This window comes from Oryza glaberrima, chromosome 4, assembly GCF_000147395.1.
Source record: "Oryza glaberrima chromosome 4, OglaRS2, whole genome shotgun sequence".
In the NCBI taxonomy this organism is placed as follows: domain Eukaryota; kingdom Viridiplantae; phylum Streptophyta; class Magnoliopsida; order Poales; family Poaceae; genus Oryza; species Oryza glaberrima.
In genome coordinates, this window is record NC_068329.1 from 11,061,138 (window position 1) to 11,088,541 (window position 27,404).

Sequence of the window (27,404 nt, forward strand, 5' to 3'; positions counted from 1 at the left end):
ACCAAGTTTGCTTATGAACTTTGGATCTCATAATCTGAAATGCTTCTTCAAATGATGCCTCATCTTCATGGCCAAACATACAAGCACTAAAATCAGAGAGAGTATGAGATTCCTCTCCACCTTCATCTTCCTCTTCACCTTCATCTTCCTCTTTACCTTTCACTGGAGATAAATGCTTGACAGCATTCTGCATTATGTGAAAGATGCACAGTCCATGATATGATTCCGTGAATACTTTTTTTATGGCTTTTCCCATTGCTGCATCTTGATCCATATAAATAGTTGTAGGTTGCTTTCCATTATGTGCAGCCAGAAAAGTCTCAAACAATCATGTAAATGATGCTTCTGTTTCATCAAATAGAAGTGCAGCACCAAAAATAGTAGTTTCTCTAAACTGATTGAACCCAAGAAAAACACCAAATGGCCTATATTCTTTGTTTGTCCCAAAAGTGGTGTCAAATGTGACAACATCACCAAAGTGTGCATAGTCGAGGACCATCTTAGCGTCAGCCCAGAATATGTTGGTAATATGCTCCTCACAATCCAGCTGCAACGCATATTGGAAAGATGGGTTCTCAGCAATTTTATCATGAAAATACTTCAACATACTTCCTGCCTGTCCAAAAGCCAATTCCCTCTGCCGTCTGCTTTGCAAGTAATTTCTGTGGTCACGACAAGTGTAGCTAAGGTTAAGTGGCCTACCAACTTGACGAGTGGCTAACTCATGGGCAGCTTTTGGCCTAATACCAGAATCATCGGCAGTTTCTATTTCGAAAGCTTGGAGTTCTGAAATTTTTCGTTGTGATTTCATCAAGTGGAAGGTCTATGGTAAGTGGAGTAGGTGGTTGTGTTCAAGCACAACATCAGTGACTTCATAATTTCCTGCACCTCGATCCAATGAAATAACCATCCGAGCTTTGCAATCAGTTCTTGTTTCAGCTCTAAAACACTTTGTCACATGTTCTGTTTGCTTTTTTGTTCGATGACCTTCATTGGAACAAACATATCTGCATGAAGTCACCTTACCATCCATTTTGCTTACATTTGTGCATCTTTTCCTCACATCAAAGCCAGTACGGCCGCCATATGCCACCCAAAATAGCCAACCCTCATCTGAATTTTTGAACCTCAAACCAACTTCAGGTATCTTCCTATCAAGTTCCGCCATTGCTTTCCACAATAATGAATTGCCCAGTACTCAAATTTCTGAAAAAAACATCCAAACTGCAATAATCAGAACACCTGTTTCATTATCTTAACACACCATTCAACCATAATAACCATAACTTCTACAAATGATATACAATCAATAAGGGTTATGTACAGCTACTAGCAATAGGTATGTAAAGAGTTCTGTAAATGAGGATTGCTTCTCTGTTGTTAATACATATACATGGACAAATTTAACAAAATCAGATATAGTGCCACCAGATTAAAATGGGTTATCTGCTTTCTCCATTACAATTGGTACTCATGACTGTTGAGAAAAATATGACTCATCAGGTGCATCAAGTGTGAAAGGATTGAACGGATATTTATTTCCTGCTACTACTTCTTAGTTCGCTCTACAAGTGCATCCCACATTCTCCAACTGTAAACAACTCTTGAATCTTGAATCCAGCAGCAAAGGAAACACTAATTACATCTCGCCAACTCTACTGAACATATGCTAGCTAATCCAACAGCTAGCACTAATCGAGCAACAGAGCCAAATTGATGAAGCACAGGGGCATGCACGCACCTCTTCTGCACCGGGAGGCGGCTGGACCTCGTCGATGTCAGGCCCGGCGGCCGGCCGCCTCCACGCGCCTCCGGCCGCGCGGCACGGCAGGGCCCCAGCCCCAGCCCCAGCCCCGGCCTCACGCGGCGGCCGCGCGACCCCTCCCCACTCACGGCGAGCTCGTCGGCCTGTCTCCTCTCCGGTCATGGTGGCGGCGACTCTCCTGCATTCAGCGGCGACTCTCCCCGCTAGCTCACGGCTATGGTCGAACGCGCGCGAGGAGGAATTTGGGGCGCCGTCTCCCGCCAGTACATCTCCGTTACGGGGATGAGAATGGGGATTTTTTTTTCCTGCGCGCTGGCTCAGCTAAAGCAGACGTTGGATTCGTTTCGGACGGCTCAGATGCACGGTATGTCATCTGGTGACTTGCCATAGCAATGTCACCGAAGCTGAATCCGTTCCGTTCAGTGATGCGGACATCACTAACCCGGATACACACAACAATCCTCCAACGGTCATTCAAGGACCGATAACAAGAGCTCGTGCGCGACAATTAAATTTAGAGGTGAGCTCGTTCCTATGTTCTTCTTTGTGAATTTGAGAATAGATTGCTACCTAATGATTATATTGTGATTAGGAACAATGGAGGGGACAAGGAGACACTTGGAAAAGGACTTAGAGCCATGAAGGATCATCGAGGACGTCCAAGTCAAGGTGGAGGTCCAAACCAAGTCGACGTCGGGTGCAATTCGGAGTTCAGGACCAGTCTGCACTAAAACGGGCGCCCAGGTCGCATACTGCTCGGATTGAGGCGTTCTTTATATGTATGGAAAGCTAAGAAGATAACCTTTCCAATGGTTTTGGTCCCACGTCCAAATTTTTTCCGAGTCAATGGGAATTGACCGAACAAGTTAACGTCCAGAATCTGTTCCGGTGCTGCAGTTAACGTCCAGAATCTGTTCCGGTGCTGCGTCACCGTATTTGGGCCTTTGGTCCATGTATCGTGTTGGAACCCATTAGGGTTGCGTCGAGAGGGGTTGCACGACCCTAAACTCTGATATATAGTCATTAGGTAGCAATCTATTCTAGAATTCATATAAAGAAGAACATAGGAACGAGCTCATCTCTAAATTTAATTGTCGCGTACGAGCTCTTGTTATCGGTACTTGAATGACCGTTGGAGGATTGTTGTGTGTATCCGAGTTAGTGATGTTAATCGGCAAAAGTGAGCTACTAACAGCCGCATCGAATGAATGCCTAATGACAGCTTCGGTTCAAAGAGTAGGTATAGGTTAGCTGCCTGGGTATATACATAATACCGTCGTTTATGAAATTGAAGTGATTTCCATCCTGGGTTTTGTGTAGTTGTACTAGTTTTTTTTTTTTTGTACACTCATGCATTTAATTAAAGTTCAGAGAGAGAGAGTACATGAGTAGGTACAGTGCTCAGAGCACAGGTCACTGGGATACATCCAGTTTTGCAAAGGAGCCCCTCAAGATTGGGCAAATTACACTTTAAGACAACATTTTGCGGAAAAGGACTTAACAAGAAATCGAAAAAGCAATCAGGTCCTTCTCCTTTGTCTGCCTTCAACGCTGCCGACGAATTCTTGAAGCTCGGCTCTGATGGAGGCTGGATCAAGATGAGCCGCTTAAGATTAAGGCTGTGTTCGGATATGAGAAGTTGGGAACTAAACTCTCCACGCGGAAAACGGAGTGATTCATTAGTGCGTGATTAATTAAGTATTTGCTAATTTTTTTAAAAAAATGGATCAATACGATTTTTTAAACAACTTTCGTATAGAAACTTTTTACAAAAAATACACCGTTTAGTAGTTTGAAAAGCGTGCGCGAGAAAAACGAGAGAGAGGGGTTGGGAAAATAGGATTGCAAACACAGCCTAAGCCACCACAGAATCCCGGAAAGGGCCTCACACACATGGAGGTTTGGATGGTGACAAGCAATGAAAGAAATCAGCATTATCACATATAAATTCCAACAGAGCTGAAAAAGAGGAACAACGCCAAGGCAGTGCTTCCAAATATGACAAACGAATCCACCAGACCAGCGTAAAATCCAAGAAAAACATGGCGATGTGCTGCAGAAACCAGGAGGGGGCCTCCGCACATAGGAGGTTGGAACTGCCTCGGTGGAGCTTAAAAACCTCAGACGCTTAAAAACCTCCGCACAGGGCCGCCATCTTTGGAAGGAGATCGCCGGAGAAAGAAAAGAAGGTCGGCGCTACCTTTGACTCCACATGATTAGATGAACCCCTCACAAAGACGCTTAATAGACACCCAGCTCCAACAAAGACCGTCACCGGTTCTGAAACCGGCGGCACTCACCGTGGTACCAAGACGAGGGAAGCCGGCGCTGACGGCTGCCTCGGAAGCCAAAAGACCGAAAACAACTACGGGAGAACCACAACCATACGGGAAGACCCGACTAAAACTACAACTAATAGAGGGGTGGAGGGGCCGGACCCCTCTCCATCCCTTCCACGGCGGCGAGCCACCGGGGAAGAGGAGGGAGAGGGGCCGGAGGGGACAAAAGATTCCTGTAGAAAGGATTCGGGAGAACTCTTAAGAGAGAAGGAGAAGGGACGCGTCGTAGTTCTACTAGTGAACTCCTATGCTCAAAGTCTTGTAAGTAATGCCGCGTGCTCTGGTTTACTGCCCAGTCTAGCAACTAAAATAGCCCTACCAACCACTTATTGATCGAATGGCTATATTTTAACATGTAATTCCTTGTCGTTCACAAGGTTCTTTTCTCTTCTCCACCATAATAAACAGAAAAAAAAGGACAATTGCAAATTTACCACGACTTTGAATTGTTATTGCAAAACTGCTACTAAAAAATTGCAAAAATGTCACTAGAATTGTCCTTCGAGTGGCATCCTTACAATATTGAAAAAACAGGTGGCAAATTTACAAATGCCCCCAAAAAAAACACTCTTCTTGGTAACCTGCAACAATTATTTCTCCTAATTTATAGCACACCCTGGTCATTCAACTAAAAATATAGGGTTCATTAGATCATGGCACTAAAATTTTGCCGGTTTAAAATATACCATTACAATTTGTATATTTGTAACGATGCCACTGCTACTTGTTTCTAAACTTAGTGGTGCCATTGAGACACGTATTTTGCATGTATTGGACAAAAATGCCCTCATCTTCTACCTCTCTCTTCCCCATCTTCTACCCTCTCTCTCTTCTCCACTGCGCCGCTCGCTCCGCCGCTATCCATGCCGCCGCGCGCTGCTGCTTGCTCTGCCGCCGTGCCGCTCACTCCGCCGCTGTCCCCACCACTCCTGATGCTGCTCGCGCTGCCGCTGCTGTGCTGCCGCTGCGCTGCTGCTGCTGTTGCTACCGTTGCCGCCGCCGCCGCCGCTGCTGCAGCTGCCGCCACCGAGCCGTGTCGCACCGCCGCTGCTGCAGCCACCGCCGCCGCCGACGTGCCGCGCCGATGCCCTGCGTTGCTGCTGAGAAGGAGAGGAGGAAGGAGAAAGGGAAGAAGGAAGAAGAGGAAAAAGGGGCAGTTTGGTCCAACTTTTTTTGGAAATGCATCCAACGGGTAAGTAGTGGTATATTTTGAATGTGTGAAATTATAATGGTATATTTTCAAATACATCAATACTAGTGCCATATTTCAAAACCGGTAAATTTTTAATGGCATGTATCCAATTATTATAACCGCAATAGAAGCTTGGCTTTTATGCTATCTGTGTCATGGTGTGATCATGTTTTTGCAGTTTTTGTAAGCAATAAATAAATAATCTAAAATTAAAAATGTTAGCTTAATTTCAAGTTTTCTGTATGGACTTTACGACATATTTTCTAAACATCATTAATTTGTGGTTACAATGGTTCATATAGCTGTAGATGAGTTGACCCGCAACTCCACTTATAGGCCAATCAGGTAATTGACCTATAAGTCGGTTTGTGGGTCCACCCATTCGTTCTCGTGACTCGTCGGAGGAGAGGTACCATATAGCAAAAGCAGGCCTAGTGGTAAGGGAAACACTGGTGCTGACTGATCTCGATTCCTTACATGTTGAGTTTGTGAAACATATGCATGCCCACATAATCCACAAAGTATACATTATATCTAGTTGATTATTAAGTCTTTAGTCTAAATTTGGTGCAGCGTATGCTCTCTTTCTGATTGTCAGGTTCAAATGCGAGATATTCTTGGTTGATCTGCGAAAGGAGTTGAGGCCCATATGGTTGGATTTCACATGTCGCTCTGTAGTCTATTCGTGTCTGCGTTGGCATTTCTCCATGTGTTCTTCACCTGCTAGCTGATTTACTTATGACTGGTTAAGGAACTAGTTCTTATGTTAAACTAATAATGTTGTGTTAAATGAAATTGTATTGCGAAACTGTTGTTAGATTTCGTTGTAATCATGTGATGAGTTCCTTTGGGTATCTAGATTCCTCTGTTCATCCCTCCGTTTTGCTGGCTGGCTGAGCACTTTGTGAAGAAGCGAGACCAAGCGCGTCACAACTCAAGTCGTGCACCATGATCACGACGTGCGATAGATGTCGTTGTTGTCTATGGCGTGTATTAATTTAGGACGTACTGGCCCCAAATCGATTTAGTTTTCAAATGGCCATAGGAAAAACCGGAAACGCTGCAACACAAAGCTCGGTGTTTTTTTGGTTCATCTTTTGTGCTGCCAATTCACGCAAGTATGTGGAGGTGAAACTTGAAACCTAATCAATCCTTGAAATGGTGAGCAACTTTCAACTACAGCGTCATGTGAGCATGTTTTCTTTGGCAATACCTCTGCTCGAAATTCATGGGTTTATGTGATTACTAACAACACAAATTCATGGGTTTATGTGATTAGTAACAACACTGTTGCTTATAACACTAATTGTTGCATATGAATATTTTGATAACATAGAGGATGAAAGCTGGCTACCATTAATTAATTCATTTCTACAAACACAACGTTTCATTCACCGAGGAAGCGAATAAGTAGGTAGGCTTCGCAGCTGGTGCACCTAGAAGACATAGCAAAGGGCGTATGACTAAGAGCAAGTTCAATAGTATAGGTCACTACTAGCTCTAATTCATCCATAACCGATATAATAGCCAATTTATACAATAGTAGCTTACTATACTATTAATATATGGTCCCACCTGTCATACACACATTGCGTCTTGGAGTCCGTGCTACAGCTGGCTACAAATCTGTAGCCCGCTGTTCTTCTCTCTCATCGTTTATCTCATTAAAATATGTTTATAGCTGGCTAATAGTCTACTATTGTACCTGCTCTAACTAGGGGTGTGCCCTATAACCCCTTCTTCGCAGTACCATGCTGGCAGGATGTGCATGATGAACACACTCAACAGCCCATCCAAATACAAGAGCAGGCCTCCACAGCTGGCGACTCACTCCAATGGTTCGTGGATGAGCACTGCTCGAGTGTTACAAGGCGTGCATACATGATCTAATGATGCGTGAGTTAAATCCCCGAGGTCTTCCATTCCAAGTTTGTGCATCTGTGCTCGCGTGCATTCTCTCTCGATCTAATAGCACCATGTCCACTGCCTCTATAACTTCCACGCCTCGAGTGTGGCTACTGGATAGCTAAGGTGACTGCTACTTATTGACCTGATATTTCTGAATTCTGATGCACTGTAAATTTTCCCCAGCTATGTGGGTGTTTGTCATATCGGATGTTTGGACACTAATTAGAAGTATTGAACATAGACTATTGATAAAACCCATTTCATAATCTTAGACTAATTCACGAGACGAATCTATTAAGTCTAGTTCATCCATAAATAGCCTATGTGATGCTACAGTAAATATTTTTTAATTATAGAATAATTAAACTTAAAAAATTTGTCTCGCGAATTAGTTCTCATTTATGTAATTAGTTTTTGTAAGTAGTATATGTCTAATACTTTTAATTAGTGTCCAAACATCTGATGTGACAGTTTAGTCCATTGATCCAAACACCACCTTAGGAATTGAGGCTGTTCATACCATGCATGGCACATCAGTGCCATCGTGTTTTGCACTTTTCCTTGTATCCATGATTTCTCATCTGATTTGTGGTGGCGCTTTCTATAACTCTGAATATTCTTAGATAATTTTTTTATAGTTCCTGAAGTACCTGCTTGTTTTTTTTCCCATGGTGTATATTTCTGTTGCTCACGGATGAGATATCACCGACCACAAATCAATTTGGTTGTCCTCTATATTGCAATGTAGAAAATTACAAAAATCCATAGTGTAGCAGCTGGAAAAAAACTATGTTGTTTGTTGGTCATTTTCTCTGTTTCTAGTTTCTGCCATCTCTCCAGATGAAAGAAACAATTGATGTTTTATTTAAGGTATACAAAAGAAATGAGAAACAAAACAAGCATGCCATTTATACGTTATGTACATAACGCAACCTATTGGTTTTCACTGTAAAGCTAGCAAAAAATAATGGCAACAATAGTTGGTTTGCAGTAGTTGAGCTCAAGTAAGCAAACAACTGAAACCCTCATTACAGATCCGCTCCAGTTGGTTCTCCAAGGCAAATAGGCTATGCCACAATAATTCAGCCGACTCAATCTGACAACAGTAACTTGTTGCTCTAACTATCTGAGGATGCATGCAGCTTTAGTAAGATGAAGACACACAAAACATGACCGTGCTTCCTGAATCCCTGATGCCTTCCATTTCAAGCTTGTCACACGCATCCACTATCATGCTTTCTTGTAATACCATCAGTATGTCCAATCTACTATGAGTCTAATACCATTATATTGCATGTCCTTAACAACCAAGATGAATGGAAGTAATGATGACGTCCATGAACACTACACACTGCACATGCGAATGTTACGGACAAGAATGGGAGACTGTTGGTGATTGTATCACATACTATGTTTCCATATTTATCTTCTTTAAATAGATACCTCATTATTGGTTAATGAATATGTGATTCTTTCATGAGACTCTTTATGTTATTTATTACTATTTCTAAAGGATCCCGATCAAATATTATATGTGGAACAAATATGTTTAAATGATCAGCACATGTATTAATTGATGATCATGTCTCATGGATCATGGTATAGAGATACCAAATTAATAATGTGGACACATGTTGTGGAACATGTTGTTGAATAGACCCAAAATAAGACACTGCAAGAGCCATATGTGTTGTGTTATTAGTGATCTCATTTAGTGTTGGTGTTGAATCCTTAGACCTAAGATTATTATGGTTCCCAACATGTCTAGTAGCTTACTTAGGAACTGCTAAAAGCTACTCCGTAATTGGGTAGTTATAAAAGTAGTTTTCGGGTATGCTATGAACATGTAGTGGGATATAAATAATCAAGATGGGATTTGCCCCTCCTATGAAGAGATATCTCTGGGCCCCTCGATGTTATGGAAGTGCATGGCCATGCCAAAGGTGATTGAGGAGTCTATCACAAGTTATGTAATCTATCACAGGTTCGAGTAAATGATTGAGCTATTAGAGGATGGCACATACCTAGCCTTGAACTTAATCGATATCGTGAGGCAAAGGGGTTCATACAAGTATACACTAGAGGTTGAGCCGATATGATCTTTATGTATGCTCGGTGGGTCAATACGTTCTGCTAGGGACCGCTGTTGACACGTGGACCGAAAAAGAGTTTTCGTGTTACAGCCGAGTGTACATGAACCTACAGGGTTGCACGCTTAATGAGCCGGAATAAGGGGATTGGATGGAGATCCAATTTGAGCATAATTCGAATAGAGGTATTGCATCACGTGAGAAATCTTAGCAGCCACTCCTCTCCCCGAGCAAAACCCTAGCCACGCGCGGGTGGTAGCACATCTGCGTGTGGTGTTCCATCCCTATACATGTGGATACCGGTAGAGGCGCCACTGCTTTGCGGTGCTGATCAGCGTGGGAGTATGGCGAGGAGAACGCACGATGAGGAGAAGGTCGAGCCGGTGCGATCGACTACTTCCTCTACATCAACATGCGTTACTTCGCGAGGGTTTCTTCGCCTTCTTAGCACTTTCTTCCACTGCGCAGCGCGTCGAGTGGTAACGATCTATGATCTAATACTTGCATGGTTCCTGCTTTATGCGCTAGAAAATTTTGATTTATGCTATTGTAGCCTGCACGTAACCCAACAGAGCTGTAGAACACCTAATAGCCATAGGTGACTCGACTTCTTGATATAGCTTCCATCCCAAAAATATATATGTACAATGTAAACCACAAATATAGTGAAAACTTGAAAACTATCATTAGATCGAAAAATGGACGTATGAAATATGCTAGACATCAATATAACGAATCTAGAAAATATCGATCTAACGAATCTAGTACATGGGCTTCGCAATTGTTTTGCAGTGAAATGTGCTCTTCCGTGGATTAAGCCTAGTGCCGGTTGTGAGAGTTGAGACTACCTAGGTCCCTGCTTCTTATGCACCGGTTGTTCTGCTTCACCTACTAGCGATTTTCAGTGGAGTTGCACTGAATCGACACTGTAATAATTCACTCACGATCCAAAGGAGTTGAGGCCACTATGTTTGAAGGATCTCACATTGCTTCGTAGTATGTGGCCACATCCTGTATTTCTCTATCTACTGTTCACATTAATTAACTGGTTCATGTACTACATGTTACATTAAGCCAATAGTGCTCTACTGAATCCGAATGAACTAGCCATATTTTATGAGAGAGAGAGGGACGACGACGACGACGTAGCCCGCCTCCTCCAACGCCCTCCTCGGGCAGGCGGCTGCGGAGGCGGAGGCTGACCAGGCAGTTGGCAGTAGAGTTTGCCCAGACGGTGGGCGGTGAGGCAGAGCTCACCTGAGCGGCCAGTGACGGAGGCGGAGGCTGACCGGGCGACCGAGCAGCCCATTCCCCTTCCTCCCCGCCGTGACCGCCACGCCACCCAGCAGCTGAGCGCTCAAGTGAAGGTGGCGGCAACGGTGACAGCCCTGCCCAACCTCCCCGCTGTGGTCTTCTCTGTCCGAACCACCGTTGTCGTCGCCACTTTCTCCGTCTTAACCACCGCTGTTGCCGCCACCTTCTCCATCCGAACCACCACCGCCGTCGCGGCCGCCGCCTTCTCCGCCTGAACCACCATCGCCGTAGCCTTTTTATCCTGGAACACCACCGTCGCAAACTTCTCTGCCTGGACCACCACCGCCGCCGCACTGCAGGAAAGGGGAGGAGATGCAAGAGGATATAGGAAAGGGAGGACTGGTGGTGGCGCCGTGGTGGCCCTCCTCGCTACCGTCCGCCTCCCATGCCTGCCACCGCCGCGCCCGCTGCAGTCGCGATGACACCCGTGCGCCGCCTCAGCAATGCCCTCCAACTGCCGCCCGTCCTCCCTGCCGTGCCTACCCCCCCCCCTCCCCGCCTCCACCTCTGCCTGACCCACCGCCGCCTCCTTGTCCCGTGCTGCCGCCTACACGTCCCGCGGCGCCGCCCACTACCTACCGCCGATCCGCGCGAGAGAGAGGAAGAGTGAGAGAAAGAGTGATAGAGAGTGAAAGACGAGTATGACATATGGGCCCCATATTTTTTTTATAAACAAAATGCTGACTGGACTGCCACACATACACTACGTAGGATAAAACCGTTCTTGATTGGGTCAAGGGGGCTAATTTGTCTGGTATTGAAAGTTTAGGTGAACTATATCTGGTTTTCGGGTTTAAGGGGTAATTCGGTCAACTGCGATAGTTCGGGGTGGGGAAGGGTAATTCGTACCTTTTCCTTTATTATAACCTTGTGCTGAGTCCATTTACGTTTTAGCTTCCTCTGTTCTTCCCCGATTGCTCTGTTATTCCCTCTGTTTTGTGGGCCAGCAGAGCACTCTGCAAAGAAGTGAGAGTTGGCGCGTCTTAGCTCATGTACATGGTATGCATATATGTTGTCCAACGACAACAGTAAAAAAATTGAAAAAGTTGTAGCAGTTCTGCTTCCGGTTTCCAGTTTGTCTCTTGAATTCATCATCTCTATTTCCAGGTAGTGCGTTTGCGTCTCCAGCTTAGAACTATCTCGATGTCAACTTCTTTGTCAATGTGTTTTCTTTGTCCAGTCCACTGCTTGATTTATACAGTATATCGTTTCGGCTTCGATTACGTCTTTGTCGGTTCTCACACTTGCGCCAGTTCGCAATCTTGGATCGCCTCCCACTGTGGACCTAGCCAATCGCCAATCGCAACGAAAGAGAGGAGTAAACGACACCTCACCTCTTTCTCTCGTGTGGCCGTGCCGCCTGACGCCTGCCGCGCCCTGACCTAATTCTTTCTGATAATTTCTAATCCAATAATCCCTAATTTTGGATTATTATTTTAGGCCATTCTAGATTGCTATGAAATATATTACGGAGTATAATTATTTTCATATTATATCATCAATTAAGTTTTTATCCTTCAACTTTGCACAGGACCCCCGAAATTAACGGGACGGCCCTGTTTATACTCCCCTAGTTTCATATTATAAGCCGTTTGACTAAGTTTGTAGAAAAATATAGTAACATTTTTATACAAAACAAATATTTTATCAAAATAAATTTAATATTAAATTTAATAAAAACTAATTTGATGTTGTGGATGTTGCTCTTTTTTTATAAATATGATCAAACCTAAAGAATTTTAATTAAGAAAAAAGTCAAACGATTAAAATGAAACAGATGAAATATTTATGTGTTCTAATCACTAAGCAAGTTGAAAAAAAAAAGGAAACAACTGCTCCACAAGACACATGTCAACCTATCCATTGAAATAACCAAGTTGATCAAATAAAAATCACATCTCAATGAGACTTGCTAGAAAGTGGTGAAAGAACACTGCTATGTACGACTGCTTGATCCGACCGGCGTACGACGAAACAGCAGAGCAGCACAATACTTGACGGCTTAAGACGGAACAGCAGCAGCAGCACAGCTATTAATGTCGTGTAATATGCAGTTGTACGCCGGTCGGACACTCAAGTCGTATGTATAGCATTTTCAGTGGTGTAAACATGTTTGTTCAGGCAGCGGCTATGATTTTCCCAGCTGTGCTCAAGTAAACACAACCAAATTGTGACATCGAACCCCTTGCTGGCTCGCTGTGCAGCTGGTGCTACACACCAAATAGGCTTTGCGACAACATGGGTGTGTATGGGTGTGTTTAGTTCACATCAAAATTGAAAGTTTGAAATTTGATTGAAATTGATATGATGTGATGGAAAAGTTAAAGGTTTATGTGTGTAGTAAAGTTTTGATGTGATGTAAAATTTAGAAGTTTAAAGAAAAAGTTTGGAACTAAACTCGACTCATGTCTACCTGCAGCAGCCGCAGTAAATTATGTACCCAGCCCAGCCGCAGCTAGCACCAGCACTCCAAGTCAATCTAAGCACAAATGGTGCGTCAACTACGGTGGTTGCACAGATCTGTTGTAAGAACATGCTTATGGATAATCCCTGACAAAACTTCCATTAATTGTACCAATGCTCCAGATATTTCAGTCATCTGATGTGCTCAACAAATGCTTATGGATAAGCCTCAATCTTTTTAACCAGGTCGTTAGTGTTTCTCTGCCTGGAGAGTGGCTGGGAACCTCTGCTACTTATTCAGTGCTGGTTCCGCACTTCTGCTAAATGCTAATTGAACTGATGCTGGTGGTGTTTGAATCTCTGGAGATAAAGATGAAGATAAAGATAAAAATAAAGATTAAGTGTTTCACGCAAAACGATGTTGTAATAACGTGTGATTAATTGAGTTTTAATCATTACAAATATGAAAAGTAAATTAATATTATATTTTAGAAAACTTTCATATAAAAAGTTTTCGTACAGAATATACCGTTTAGCAATTTGATAAGTGTGACACTTTTTATCGAAAAGTTTATTCAGTTTTTGTTGAAGAAAAGAATAGGTCACATGTATTTTATGTTCTTCTCTGACCAACTGAAGGAAATTACGATGTCCACACACAGTACACACTGCACAGTAAAAATAAATGCTAAAGTTGTATAACATATATATTACACACAGTACACACTGCACGTTAAAAATAAATGCTAAAATGTATGAGGCCGTTGAGTTTTTTATCAATGTTTGACCATTCGTCTTATTCAATTTTTTTTATAAAAATAAAAATATTTATGTCATGCTTAAAGAACATTTGATGATAAATCAAGTCACAATAAAATAAATGATAATTACATAATTGTTTTAATAAGACAAATGGTTAAATATTGGTTAAAAAGCCAACAACGTTATATATTAAAATGCGAAGGAAGTATATAATAGTACTCCGAATATGCTGTATAATTATGTTGCGAGAGAAATTCGGGCTTGAGTTGATAATATGAGCATGGATGGTTCCTTTTGTCGGTTAATTAATTAGCCTGATACGTGTTATAGCGTAAATCTTCCCACTTATTGGAAAAGTTCAAATCTATCTCCTTTTTTTTGTTGCGAGGGGAAAAGTTCAATTACATAACCAGAATGCAGATCAAACCATTCCAGGTTCCAGCTCACTCTCAATGGTTACCCTTCTGGCTCACGCAGTGGTTTGAAATAATTTGATTGAATCAGTTTGACACTATGCACCAAATAACATGATAGCACACTGGCAAATAAACCCTCAGGCAAGCAAACCATTACATCCTCGACCAGGACTATTGAGTGTAAATTAGATTCTTAGCACTCAAATCTATTTAACATGCATTCTAAAACAATTTAGTACCAAACTTAACACAAAGGCTACTTACTCCACACATAAGAACCCTGGCCCATAGTATCCAGATCTCGGAGGGCAGCTCAAAAGAAAGTTCGGTATACTTACATCCGCTGCCCTAGCCATGCCTTCAGATCGCTCTCACATCAGGTCCACTTCGACAGCGTTGTCCAAATCAAAGGCGATAAAGCCAGTCTTAATCAAGAAATTAGACGCTATGCTAGCTCATTGTCCATATGGTTTGTGAATGATACTCCGAGTAAATCTGGCCTTTGGCTTGTATCCCCAAAGCTCCGTAGAGGATAGCAGTAGGACAAGATCAGATAATATGGGAGTCGATTCTCTGATGGCTTCCATTCCGAGCACCTTTTCTCTGTAGCTCCAACTCCATAACTTGTGTATTTCAAAAAAAAAAAAATCCATAACTTGTGGTAGAATACTTGCCCCCTTGCTGCTGAGGTACTTCACAGAGGTTGTTCTGCTCGGTCACAAGTGTGTCAAGTGTCCTAGTCATTGACCGGTGTGCTACACTTGATGCACTATTTATCGGTATCAGAACATTAAAATCTTATTACATGTATTATTCATTATGAATTGAAAATTAAATTGATAGAATATTTAACTGAGAATCTAAGATGGTTATAACTTCGTTGTTTATATATTCCGAATTTGGGTATTATATAATAAATGCTAGGAAAAAAACTATTCTGCAATGATGCTGCATATTTTTAGTGTTTTTTACTTATTAATATGCATGGTAATTTTCAGTTTTTCCATCTTCTAAAACTAAGGAGGAATATTGAAAGCCTCATGCTGTACATACATGATCAACATGGGTACCCCGACTATGTGCATGCAGAGCTTGGAACGTACACACGTATATTTATTTAAAAAAAATCGAAGCTTTATTGATTTCAGTCAAATTCCGACCAACAAACTTCAACACACATTCAAAAGAAGAGAAAAAAAAACAGCTTGCAAGATCAAGGCCCAACAACCTGAAGATTAGGTCGCCACCCATATACCAGGGTAAAAAAAACTTCTTGTCCACTTTCTCTAAATATAGATAATTAGCTAAAGTAACAAAGCCCTACAAAATGGGTTTATGGAGAATAACCCATGATAGGAGCCAATGTATAATCAATAAAATAATGAATAGAGGAGAATAAACAATTTTCCTGTCAAACCACATCGTTCCTTGGGAGACAAATTGCCTAGTAGCAAGTTGTTGCCACCCCTAGTCTTTGGTATCTCGTAAAACGCATTGCCCAAATATATATGACACATTCCTGGGCGAACAAATGTTCGAAGCAATCTGGATTAGAGACCAAACTGACTGGGCTAGCCCACATTCAAAAAAATAAATGTTTTCTCGTTTCTTCCTTGTGGCAAAAATAACAGGTCTTACTCCCTTTTCCATTTTCGTTTAACCAGGTTTTCTTTTGTTCCACTCCTTGACGTAGATACCACAAAAAAGATTACTTTAAAAGGTATTTTTAACTTCCAGATAGTTTCATTAATATTGGGAGCTCCTGTATGAGCCAAAGTATGATAATGTGATTTAACCAAGAATCTTCCATCCGGTGTTAGATTCCATTTAAACTGATCTTGTCAAATATATTACTGATGCGTGGGAATAGGTTATTCCAAACCACTAATTTGGAGCCAATAATATAATATCCTTGTGCCAAGTGAAATTTAATGGGTTAATTGGAGAATATATGATATTGTTGCTTGTTTGTATCTTACAACGTTATATAGATAAGGGTATTGTTCTCGTAAAGTTGCATTACAAAGCCATTTTTCTTCCAAAATCTGAACTTGAGAACCATCCTTAATAGATAAAGAGCCAAACTTTTAAAAAAAATCATGTTTGACTCTCTAAGGCTAGACCGAAAGTGTGAATCTCCATGTTTCCAATGGACTTGTTATAGAGATTGTGAATTGAGATATTTATTACTCAATATATGTTGCCACACTCCATCAATTGATAATAACTTAAAAAGCCACCTGCTCAGAAAGGCTATATTTTTAAGTTCCAAGCCTTGTATTCCCAATCCCACTTGATCTTTTGGTCAGCGCAAAATGTCCCATCTTGCTAGCCGATACTTTCTTTTATGTCCATCTCCTTGTCAATTAAACCTAGACCTAATGTACATGCATGTCCAAGATGGGTACTTAGTGACAACAATATACATTAACATGCTTATAATTTAGTGTATTATACTAAACCTTTGGAATACAATTCTATGCTCCAAACAGTTCCATCTCAATCTCAGTGGATTTCTTTTCCTTGTCAAACACATAAAGCCATATCATATCATGCATGAAATAATTTGATGGAACTCAAAGTAAGTAAAAAACAATTCCAAGAAATATGCTACCACATGCAGTGCTGAAATTCGCTATATTTTGTCATTGGTTTTCATCTCAGGTAAGCTAGATATATGTGCTCCTAACACAACCTTAACACCTTTTAGGCGGTAACGAACAATTCTTGATTCTTCACTCTAGATGATTGCCGGGGATGCTAAGGCCTTGAAACAAATTCTGCAATCTGCATGCATTCTTAGGCTCCATATTTTGCAACTGCATGGTGGAAAGCTGCCTCAACAGCCAACCCGACAAGGCAAAGAGACAGGATCTCATGCGACGTGAATCGACGCCCATGGCTCCTATTCTATGTAAGTGCCCCTTTCATGCTAATTATCATGCGTGTGACACTACTAGAAAAAGCATTTTCGCCGGGGGCCGAAACACGTTTTCCCAGGCGGATGGCCGCTCTGCCTGTAGGCCAACGACTGCGAAGATCGCCGATCTTCGCAAGCGGGCCGACGGTCCACCTGAGAGGATGTTTTTCCCAGGCGGAGGTTAGCTAGGCAGGTCCGCCTGTGAAAATAGGAAGCAGCCGCCTGCAAAAGTTAAAAATATCCATCTGCGAAGATAGGTAGAAAATTTTGAAATTTGATACAATAATAATTTGCCCATAAATTACTTTTTAATTATTTAATTGAAATTGATGCAGGAAGATTATTAGTAATTAACAAGCATTTGGTACTGACAAATCTACATATATTGCATAAGTGAAAAGTGTTGTCAAAATATATATTACAATTTTTTTTACATTGTCACTTTTAATACGCTATCTAATTACATTATGGCATAGCATTACTCCACTCCCGAAGATGTTTGAATTCGTCACTTGTAGCTAGGGCACCCTCTGGGTCGAAGAACTCTCCTTGCACATGACAGCACGGATGGTGGATGAAGTGGCAGAGATCGCGCTGGACATTTGTGATGCCTATATCGTCAAAGCTTGTTCGAGATTCTATTCTTGGCAACTGCATGCATTGAAGAAAAATAATATATTAGTATCATATATAATTCCAGTTGTCTAGTCCATAGTCTAGAGACTTACATCCTCTATGTTAACCCTGTACCTCCTATTAACCCTAAGGAATTCGCACACGTAATATCCGCAGAGGACAGTGCCTCTAAGTTGCTTGTGACACTTCACGATATATTATAGAAGAAAATAGTTAAATTTTACAATTAGTGAAACAATTGGAATACATTAAGTGAGTGGAGTATTACCAGCCAATATGTATGTACTAGCAGCTTCTCCCTTGTTCGAATCTGTTCTCCACCCTTGAACTTGTAGTAGTTGTACGCACTGTATGGATGTCGTACTATTTCGCATTAAGGAGGATATTTAATTATAATACATTCATACTATACATGCAAGAGTCAAAATCACTTACTACTGTAAGATTGTTAGAAATTCTTTGTATGAGTGGTGACTATAATCGAGAGGGTCCAAGACTGTCACAGTTCCGTCCTTCGGGTAGATGATTAAACAGATGTAATGATCACAACATATTAACGACAGCGCAGTTAGTCGCGGCTAAAATAAGACATATATGTAGAAGAGAAATGCACCGGACTTACTTAAAATTATAAGCGGCTAGGATGACTCTCTTATTTTGAAAGTGCAAGAAGGCTTGTCCAATGTACTGTGTGATAGTAATCATTTTCTGCTTGTGCAAGCCCAACTTGTATTTAGCTATCTCTTCGGGAGTCTTGTCCTTCAGCTAGTTTGACCCTGGTGATAGCCTCACGGTATGCTGTGTTTGACAGATCCTAGTTGGATCCAAGAATCCGATAGGTTCTTTTGTCTTCTTAGCATCCATGTATTGCATCCTACAAAAGAAGTTTGTTAAAATAATCACATGGCTTTGTATTTTACATATTTTTCATGTAATTAATGTAAACTCATACTCACAGGCACCAAACAACGACATAGTTGACGTCCATCTTGTCCCAACGATATATGGCATAGAGATCTTCGAAATCTAGCCAGAAGTATCCTTCGCCGCCAAAAGCATCTGCCAGTGATCGAGCTGTTATATTACTCTGGCCTTTCTTGCTGGCATCCATGTACCATTTATGTAACCTTCTCATCTCCCATGGACCTTCCTCAAGTACCCAATCCAGCCATATTGCTTTCCCATGTTTGTATTTTTTGGGCAATCATCAGTTGGCAAGTATTTTTTTTTCTCGTTTAGTGCAGCGGCCTTCCTGGGGTCATCTTCTCTGAGTTGGCACGTTCCTTACTCCATCTAAAGACGGATACCATGAACTTCTCCTTTTGATCATCTTTGGACTTGGAGTCGTGTCTCCTAACCACTCTAGCCACTTCAAACTTGTCAGTGGCTTTGTCACTGGCCGGGGGTTCTTGCACCTCGGGGTCTTTCGCAGGAGTAGGGTCTTCAAAGATTTCGGGCTCTGTACCAACCCATTCCAATCCTGGTACATCTTCTATATCTGTCTCGACTGATGCCACATGTTGCAAATGTGGTTCTGGCACTGTAATCTCCATGGGGACATCTGGCACTGAAATCTCCATGGGCACCTCTGGCACTGAGATCCCCTTAGGCACATCCGGCACTGAAATTTCCTTAGGCATCTCGAGTTCATCCGCCTTATCAGTCACCTGCTTCTTCAGAGGAGGTCTCGGAGGTTTTTGCACCCCTGGTTTTGGCACCACTGGTTTTGGCATGGCGTCGGTGCCCAATCCAAAGAATTTGTCATTCTTGTGCCAAAGAATTGTAAGATCGACCATATCCCCAAGTACGGATACACCATCTAGCTAGAGTAGGGATGTCGATGTCGTACGACTCAAACTGATGTGCTCGAGGGTGTCCTAATCTTTCGATGAGAGGGATAAGTCGATTGGATGGAGTGACATTGGTGATATGACTACAACTATCCATGGATGTTGCGCCTTAGCAATCGTTACACCAACTCCAGAGGCGGTCGTGAATCTCGACGGATGCACGATCAGCCAACCACGAGGGTATTTGTTCCTGCAAGCAATCGAGAACCAGCAAGAACAAGACGAACAAGAAACTAAATTTGCAAATCAAAGATGTTGGATTGAATCAACAGAAGTAACAAGTGGGGTTTAGTAACAAGCAATCCGGCGATCTAATCAATCACGAGATCAACTCGGCAAAGTAGCGACGCTATACTTTGATCTAAACAAAACCCGATTATTCTTGGCGGCAGAGAAAGCTATAAGAAGAGGAACAGGATGACCACAGGGGTGTTGGGGTCGTTCTATAACCCTAGGACGCGTCCCTAATGGACCCAACTTGATACACGGCCCATAGGGCCCAAAGAGGTGATGCAGCACCGTGGACAGAAAAGGACTCGGTAGTAAAACGAAGATTGCGGCCGCTCCAGAACTAATATGGACATGAGGCTGGATCCATTTGAAAGTAGACTTGTCAAGCTTTCCATGAAGTACTTGTTAAAAAATGCATCTAAAGCACTACTCTCTCAACTCACAAACTAAGATTGAAACCTTAAAAAAAACCCTAAATTTTTTCTCCCAAAAAGTAAATGTACTTTTAGCCTCAATCCCTCTTCTATTACCCATAACATGGTTGCTCCTAGCCACGAATCCAAGCAGAACTAGCACACCTAATCACATAGAAAACCTACACCTACCAAATCAGGGAAACAACATCCCATACAACTCCACAATCCAAACTTTTCAAATTTGGACTCCAATCCAAATTTCACTTATCTTTCCATATGCACACAACACCATGTGTATGCCATAAAGAAACCTTCACCTCCACATGCATTGTTCTCAAGCCTCAACTTCTAAGCCCAATCTCTATCCATCACCGGCTATACTCCCATGGTCTCAATCAACACCTGCACATGAACAACAAAGTTGGAACATCAGACAGATCAAAACAAGATTAACAACAAGTACTCAAAACCTGATTAACTACAAGTACTTAATGATGACCTAACATATATCAACATATGTCAGCACCTTACCATTTGATGACACCTCAAGATTTGTAATCTTATTCTTGAACTTATTTAACATGCATGATTGGCATATCAGGCCTTCATTGAGAGAAAATCCCTTGCAGCAGCCTGAATTTTGAACCAGTACCTTATGCGTTTATGATTTTTTTTCTCACACCTTTGTATGCCCCTAAATTCTGATTTTTTTTATCTCTTCCATACAAATCATGTCGATTGACCACTTTAAGAGCTATTGAAAACAATTATGTCCTTAGATGTGAGGAATCATCTCACCTGCTATACCATTTGGTGATTGGAGAAGTTGGAACATAACCCGTATGCGGTCTGAGATAAGCTTGAACTTGTGACGTTGTTGATCGAGGAGTATATATTACAGAAGGCCACTTGGTTGGCCGAAGGAGAAAAACTTGGTTGTCTAGATCTCTGCAAGTTGGAAGGCAAGGTTATTCCTTGCCTTCTGCTATGCATGAGCTGCTCTCGTTCTCGTCCTCTCTCTCTCTCTCTCTCTCTCTCTCTCTCTCTCACATATGCTTGTAGTGTTGTGAACTGTAGTACAAAATGTGGGACCGTAGACCTGGTTAAAAGAAAGTGGGCCAGAACCGATGAACGTTTGGTTCATTTCAAAAACTGTCAATGCAATTAGACATAACATAGAGGTTAGTACAAAACCAGAGGGTTTGGTATGAAATGAAACCTTTGCTGCGAAGTGGGGTTAGTCAAATTTAGAGTAATTTATTTGCCTTTTGTTGCTCTGTTCAATTTTAATTTTCTATTCCGTTTCTTGAGATGGCCTCCAATTTACTCACTTGATATAGTAGCACCACATATAAAGCAGTTTGTTAGGTACAATAGCATTGTATCAAAACTATCTAAAACATATTTCCATGAGGATTCATGTTTATGTTGTATCCAAACAGTGGTTTCTTTTGATGCTAACAAGCACACTTGTACTAAGCATATTAAAATTTTGTTGAAGCCTTCAGCTCAGCAGTGGCCAGCGGCTAAAACAATCCTTAAGCTGAGAAGTCCAACTAAGCTGATCGACATGCCAGGGCAGTGGGCACATAAGAGAAAACACCGCGCCGAGCCAATGCTAGGGCATATCCTGGGGCATTGCAGCGTGCTTGATCGCTTGAAGGCTGCATCGTGTTGCAGCTGAGGGCCTCTGGTGCACGATACTTGAGCGCAAAGGTGAGGCGCCGGCTTCCTATAGGAAAAACAGTGGCAATCGAACTTGCTGCACTGCCTCGGAGATTGCTAGTTCGATGGTCATTAAGCATAGAATCACCCAACAGAGGAATCCGAGGCGGCTGAATGGTTTCCAGTGCCTCCCATACCTACAAGCGAGCTAGTAGGAGACTACATCGATTTTTGCCTCCCAAAAGGACAGCACCAGGTTTATGTGCACTAACAGCTCTCAAAGAGTCATGCAATGCAAATTCGAGTGTTTTTATTTATAGATATCACTTCATCTCGAGTGAATAACTATTACTAGTATGTATTCCCTCCGTCCCATAATATAAGAGATTTTTATGTGGATGTGACACATCCTAGTATAGTATAATGGATCCGGACATACGTACTCCCTCCGTTCCATAATATAAGGGATTTTATGTGGATATGACACATCCTAGTATAATGAATCTAGACGGACCGTTTGTACAGATTCATTGTACCAGGATGTGTCACATCCACCCAAAATCTTTTCTATTATGGGACGGAGGGAGTACCTCAGCCCTGAGTGGTCATCATTACGATTCGATATGGTGGAGAAAAACGGTCCCATCGTTTCGCTTATTCGTGGAATAAGCAAAACAACATATTTACAAATGAAAAATAATTTCTAAATAAAACTTCTATATATGTATTCTTAGTTATCTAAAAGCAAAGGCTGAAAAATAAACTTCGATGAAAAAAAACCCTAAAATCAACTCCAAATTTAAAGTTGAAAATTCAAATTTTGGCTGATAAGTATAAGCATAAGAGAAAAGATGATGCCGTTTCTGGTGGCAAACCGTAAGTTTTGATACAACCACTGCTTTGATTTTCTGTTATTACTACTACATGCTCACTTGCAGTTTACAGGAATATAAAAGGCGAGGCTTTCTGTTTATGTTGGCCCAGGGTTGGCCCAGACTCTATTATCTCCATTAACGTTTTCATTTTCTAATGAGTTTAACTGCAAAGACTTAATGATGATCTAACATATATCAACATATGTCAGCACTTCCCTAGTGATAATGGAATAGATTTGTAGTTAATCTGGATAATTTATTTAACTTTGCATACATATGAGTTCATTAGATATGAACTTTGCATCGTGAACTGGCCATAACAGATGCGCTCACCGGTGACAGAACGAAAAAAATCCACGTTGAAGATTGGTCCTCACTGTCGTACACATCACCTGTGGCAGGCTACATATGTGGCCTAACACAGGTCATCTGTGACGGGCCACAAGCACACCGGATGATATCAAAGAGGATAGTGCCCATCAAAGAGGACTATAGTCATTTTTACGGGGTCCTGTTAACTGACTGTCAATGATATCAATGACTATATATATATACCCCGATACTTGGTGAAATAGTTATCACAACCCAGCGTATTGTTCCTACTTTGGGTGGGAGGGTTAGGGGGGCAAATATCTGCTCATCAATGACCACTCATCAGTGACCATGCCCTTCGTCGACACAATTGAGGGTTATCGCCTGACATAAATGACCAGTTCCCCACTAGTGGTAATTTTTCAGTTGATCCATTGTGTCTGAGTTTTTCTCACTTACTTCTATGCCCATATATTTTGATTTTGATCTCATTTATACCAGTTACGTTTTGCAGTTGACTGCTTAATAGTTCTTAAAAAAGATCAATTATGTGTTTGACATGGAAGTCGACGTTAATGTTGGATGTATAGGGATTTGTGTATGACATTAAACAGTCAACTACAACAACCCTCGAAATATAGGTATGGATAAAAGGACTCACAATTCAATGTTGAGAGCACAAAACTATTTTCTAGGATATAGTCATTGAGGCAATTAGAACTTCCAAGTTCCAAACATTGCTCTTTTTTTTATCAAATCAAGTTGATACATATAGCAGAGACAGAAATTAACAAGTCCATATACTGAGTTTACAAAACTTCGTCAGTCCTTGATTTTATTCTATATTATTGGTCATATTCAAGAAATATTGAATTCATTGTATCAGACACAAGAAATATTGAATTCATTGTATCAGACACAATCTCTGAAACTTAGTTCCTTCCTTAACTTATGATCGATTTGTTGTGACTAGTTTTGTTTTCAACCAAGTGCTTTCTACTTGATTTGCACTTATGTCTCTATGCTTGAGTCTGATGGAATGCTATCCGCTATAACTTGTGAAAGCATTCGACATCACTGCTATCACGTGAAGACGACATCAGATGTTTCTCCCAAAGTGCTCGACCCAGTGCAGTGTGCTGGTGAGATGGTGGTAGTACATTTCCTGTTGCCTCCCATTTCTACTGCTTGTAACCTTCTTCCAAGAAATTAGAGAGTTCAGACGCATACAGTACAGTGTGGTTGTTGCTAGTCGATCAGTTATACCAAAGTGTAGAACACTAATATTGGTTGTTGTGATGAAAGTCATAAGTATGGTTCTACGTAGATCAAGAGTGAAAGGATATGAACAAGTGTTGGGGTACCCCATAATAAATTGGTAGTACTTGAGTCTATATTATGTTCAAGAAAAAAAATACAGAAGCACAGGAATTAGAACACATTAGTAATAATTTTACTATTAGTATTTCTCATAATGGAACATAACTTTATTAGGCGCTTTTGACCGGCATGAGAATTGGAGCCTTTCAATCAAGTTCCTATAGGTTTTCTATTAATTTTCAAAAAAAGAATAACAATTGTTATCACTGATGGCATCTTCAGACAGCCACTTGTGAAAAACATTTTTACATGCAGTTAGTTAGGTTGTACGTCTATGTAAGTATATTGAACTATCCACGGGACAAGCAGGTCCTCATCTTTACCTACGCATATTTTCAAAGGCAAGCACATGTGTAAACCGTTCTCACATGCGGTTTCTAAAGACATCTGCCTGTGTAAACATATTCACATATTAAAAAGTTGGATCCAAGTAGTTGAAATCTTTAAGTCTAGTAGTGGTCGAGTATTGTCTTGTGTTCGCTAGCTGGAAGCTGAAATGGCTAGCACCAATGTAGTTTTTTGTCTTACTCGCCTCCTTTCCCCACTAGATTTGTGGCTCGCTGACTTCACCCCACTTCCTCCACCTTCACTAAGGCTCACCGCATCCACCACAGGATTTTCCACTTTCTCGCCACATATCATCTAAGTGTGCCATCCCACCACGGTTAGCGATGGCTATTACTGAAGTTGCATGCTTGTGTGTATGATAAAAGTTGCTTGCTTTCTAACTTCCTTGTGCTTGCCACTAATGCATGCGAATGGGGTGACAGTAGATCTACTTATTCACTTGCTCCTATGCTTGTTTATGTTGTTTTCATAAGAGATATGGGGAAATCACGAAGGAAATCAACCTACGGAAAATGTGTGCAACCAAAACTCTAGCGAGAATAGTGCATTAGTCAAACAGCTGTGTGAGGCACAATGCCTTGTATTTTGTTGTTGTTTTGTGTCAACATCTAGGCACTTTTTAAATATATTCCATATGCAAACACAATGCATCTATGCACATGTAATGGCATGAGCCAGATGGTTAGTGCATTAAGTCATCAAATTAACAAATAATGGTGAATGAGCGACATCACATGTTTGTTTGGTATGAAAAGTTACTTTAAAAAGTATTTCAGGAAAATTATATATAGAAAATATTTGCATCAAATGCATTGTTTAAGAGCTTGGTAAGCGTGTAAATGAAAAATAAAAAATCTAGAGTCAGAAAAGAACATGACCAGCCCTGTTTGAATTAGATTGTTGTCAAGATTATCGTCACAGGTTATTTACTTGAATATAGGGATGGATTAAATATGTTATCAAATTTTAATAAATTAATAACTTAAAATAAGTTGTCTAAGCAATGAAATCGACAAAGGTTTTTTTTTTCAAAAACGTATTTTGCGAAGCGTGGAGCAATTAATCCATTACATTATTTCGATAAAGAAGTTGAAAAGAAGAAGGACGTATGGCCGATGCTTGACTACAAGGTGCTATGATATTTTGCTTACCTACGTATTTGTTACAATGCTCTAAGCCTTTGCCTCCTCTTGACCATTAGTCCACGAGTGAAATTGAGGAAGAGATTGACCGCTAAAAGCAAATTTGAAAAAACTTATCCAGTTACAGGGGACAGAGATTAAGATATTGAACCCTAAAGTAATCTGCCGCCATTCCTCGATCCTTTGCCAGAGGTATCATCTCACCTACTATACCATTTGGCAATTGGAAGTTGGGACATACATAACTCATATGCGACCTGATATGCTTGAATTTGCGATGTTGTTGATCAAGGAAGTCCATTTAGTTGGCTGAAGGAGAAAAACGTGGCAGCCTAGCTCTCATCGAACTAGAAGGGCCAGGTTGTATTTGTGCTTCTCCTAGCACTCCCTTGGTTTTTCTTTCACGGTACATGGAATAGGTAGGGTGTAATGGAGCTCCTGATGCCTCTTAGACCTAATATGCATGTAAGTTTTTTTAGAGCAAATTGTTGTCGTATGCTTGGCAGGTTATTCCTTGCCTTCTGCTATGTCTGAGCTGCTCCCGTTCTCGTCCTTGCGTTGGTTTCTCTCTCTTTCTCTTATGCTCGTTAAGCATAGCATCACCCAGCAGAGGGATCCGTGGCTTCCGATGCCTCCCATGTAAAATCAAAGGTGTTTTTGATTATTATTCTATGATGAACAATTGGTATCTGAGATTATTGGTTTTGATATTTGGAGATTGTTGGCGAAGTGGTTTTTGGAGATAATTGGATTTGCAGGTGAACAAGAGCTGCTGCTGAGTTTTGGTCCGGTCAGACTGGGCTGTGGTTGCTGGTCAGACCGGCGGTGATCGAGCGGTCAGACCAGCTCAGCCCACGGTCTTACCGGCCAACACTGTGTCGGTTTCGGTTTTCGGTTGTTTGTTTGGATATCTGTGATTGCTTCATATTTATGGCTTCTAGATGGATACTATGCGTATGTAATACTGTTGTTTGCTACTAATGAGTCAAGTTGGAGATAGCTTAGTCTCAGAATATAGTTTCTTTGTTTGATTCATGTGTAGGTGACTTGATGCCTCGGGAGAGTATTGCCGGTGATGAATCGGGAGTCGACTTGGGGATAAGGCGATGTCCGTGACAGTAAGATATCATGCGGGATACTTAGGCTAGAGTTCAATGCATGAGGTTGGTGAAGATTCCATATGGCATACGATGGAGGTATTGTGTGTGTATGGGATGTGGAGTCAAATTTGGAAGGAGTCCAAATTTGTTATGATTGGAGTTTGTAAAGTTTGTTTCTTGTACGAGAAGGTTTCCTAGGTGGATTAGGACTTTTAGTATGAGTTTGATTCATGGCTTTAGGCTGCCTACCTCATGTATAAATAGAGAGGGAGCGTGAGGCTTCCTGGTATCGTTTTTGAGAACATTGAGTTGTGAGTTTAGTTAGGGTTTCGAGTTTAGT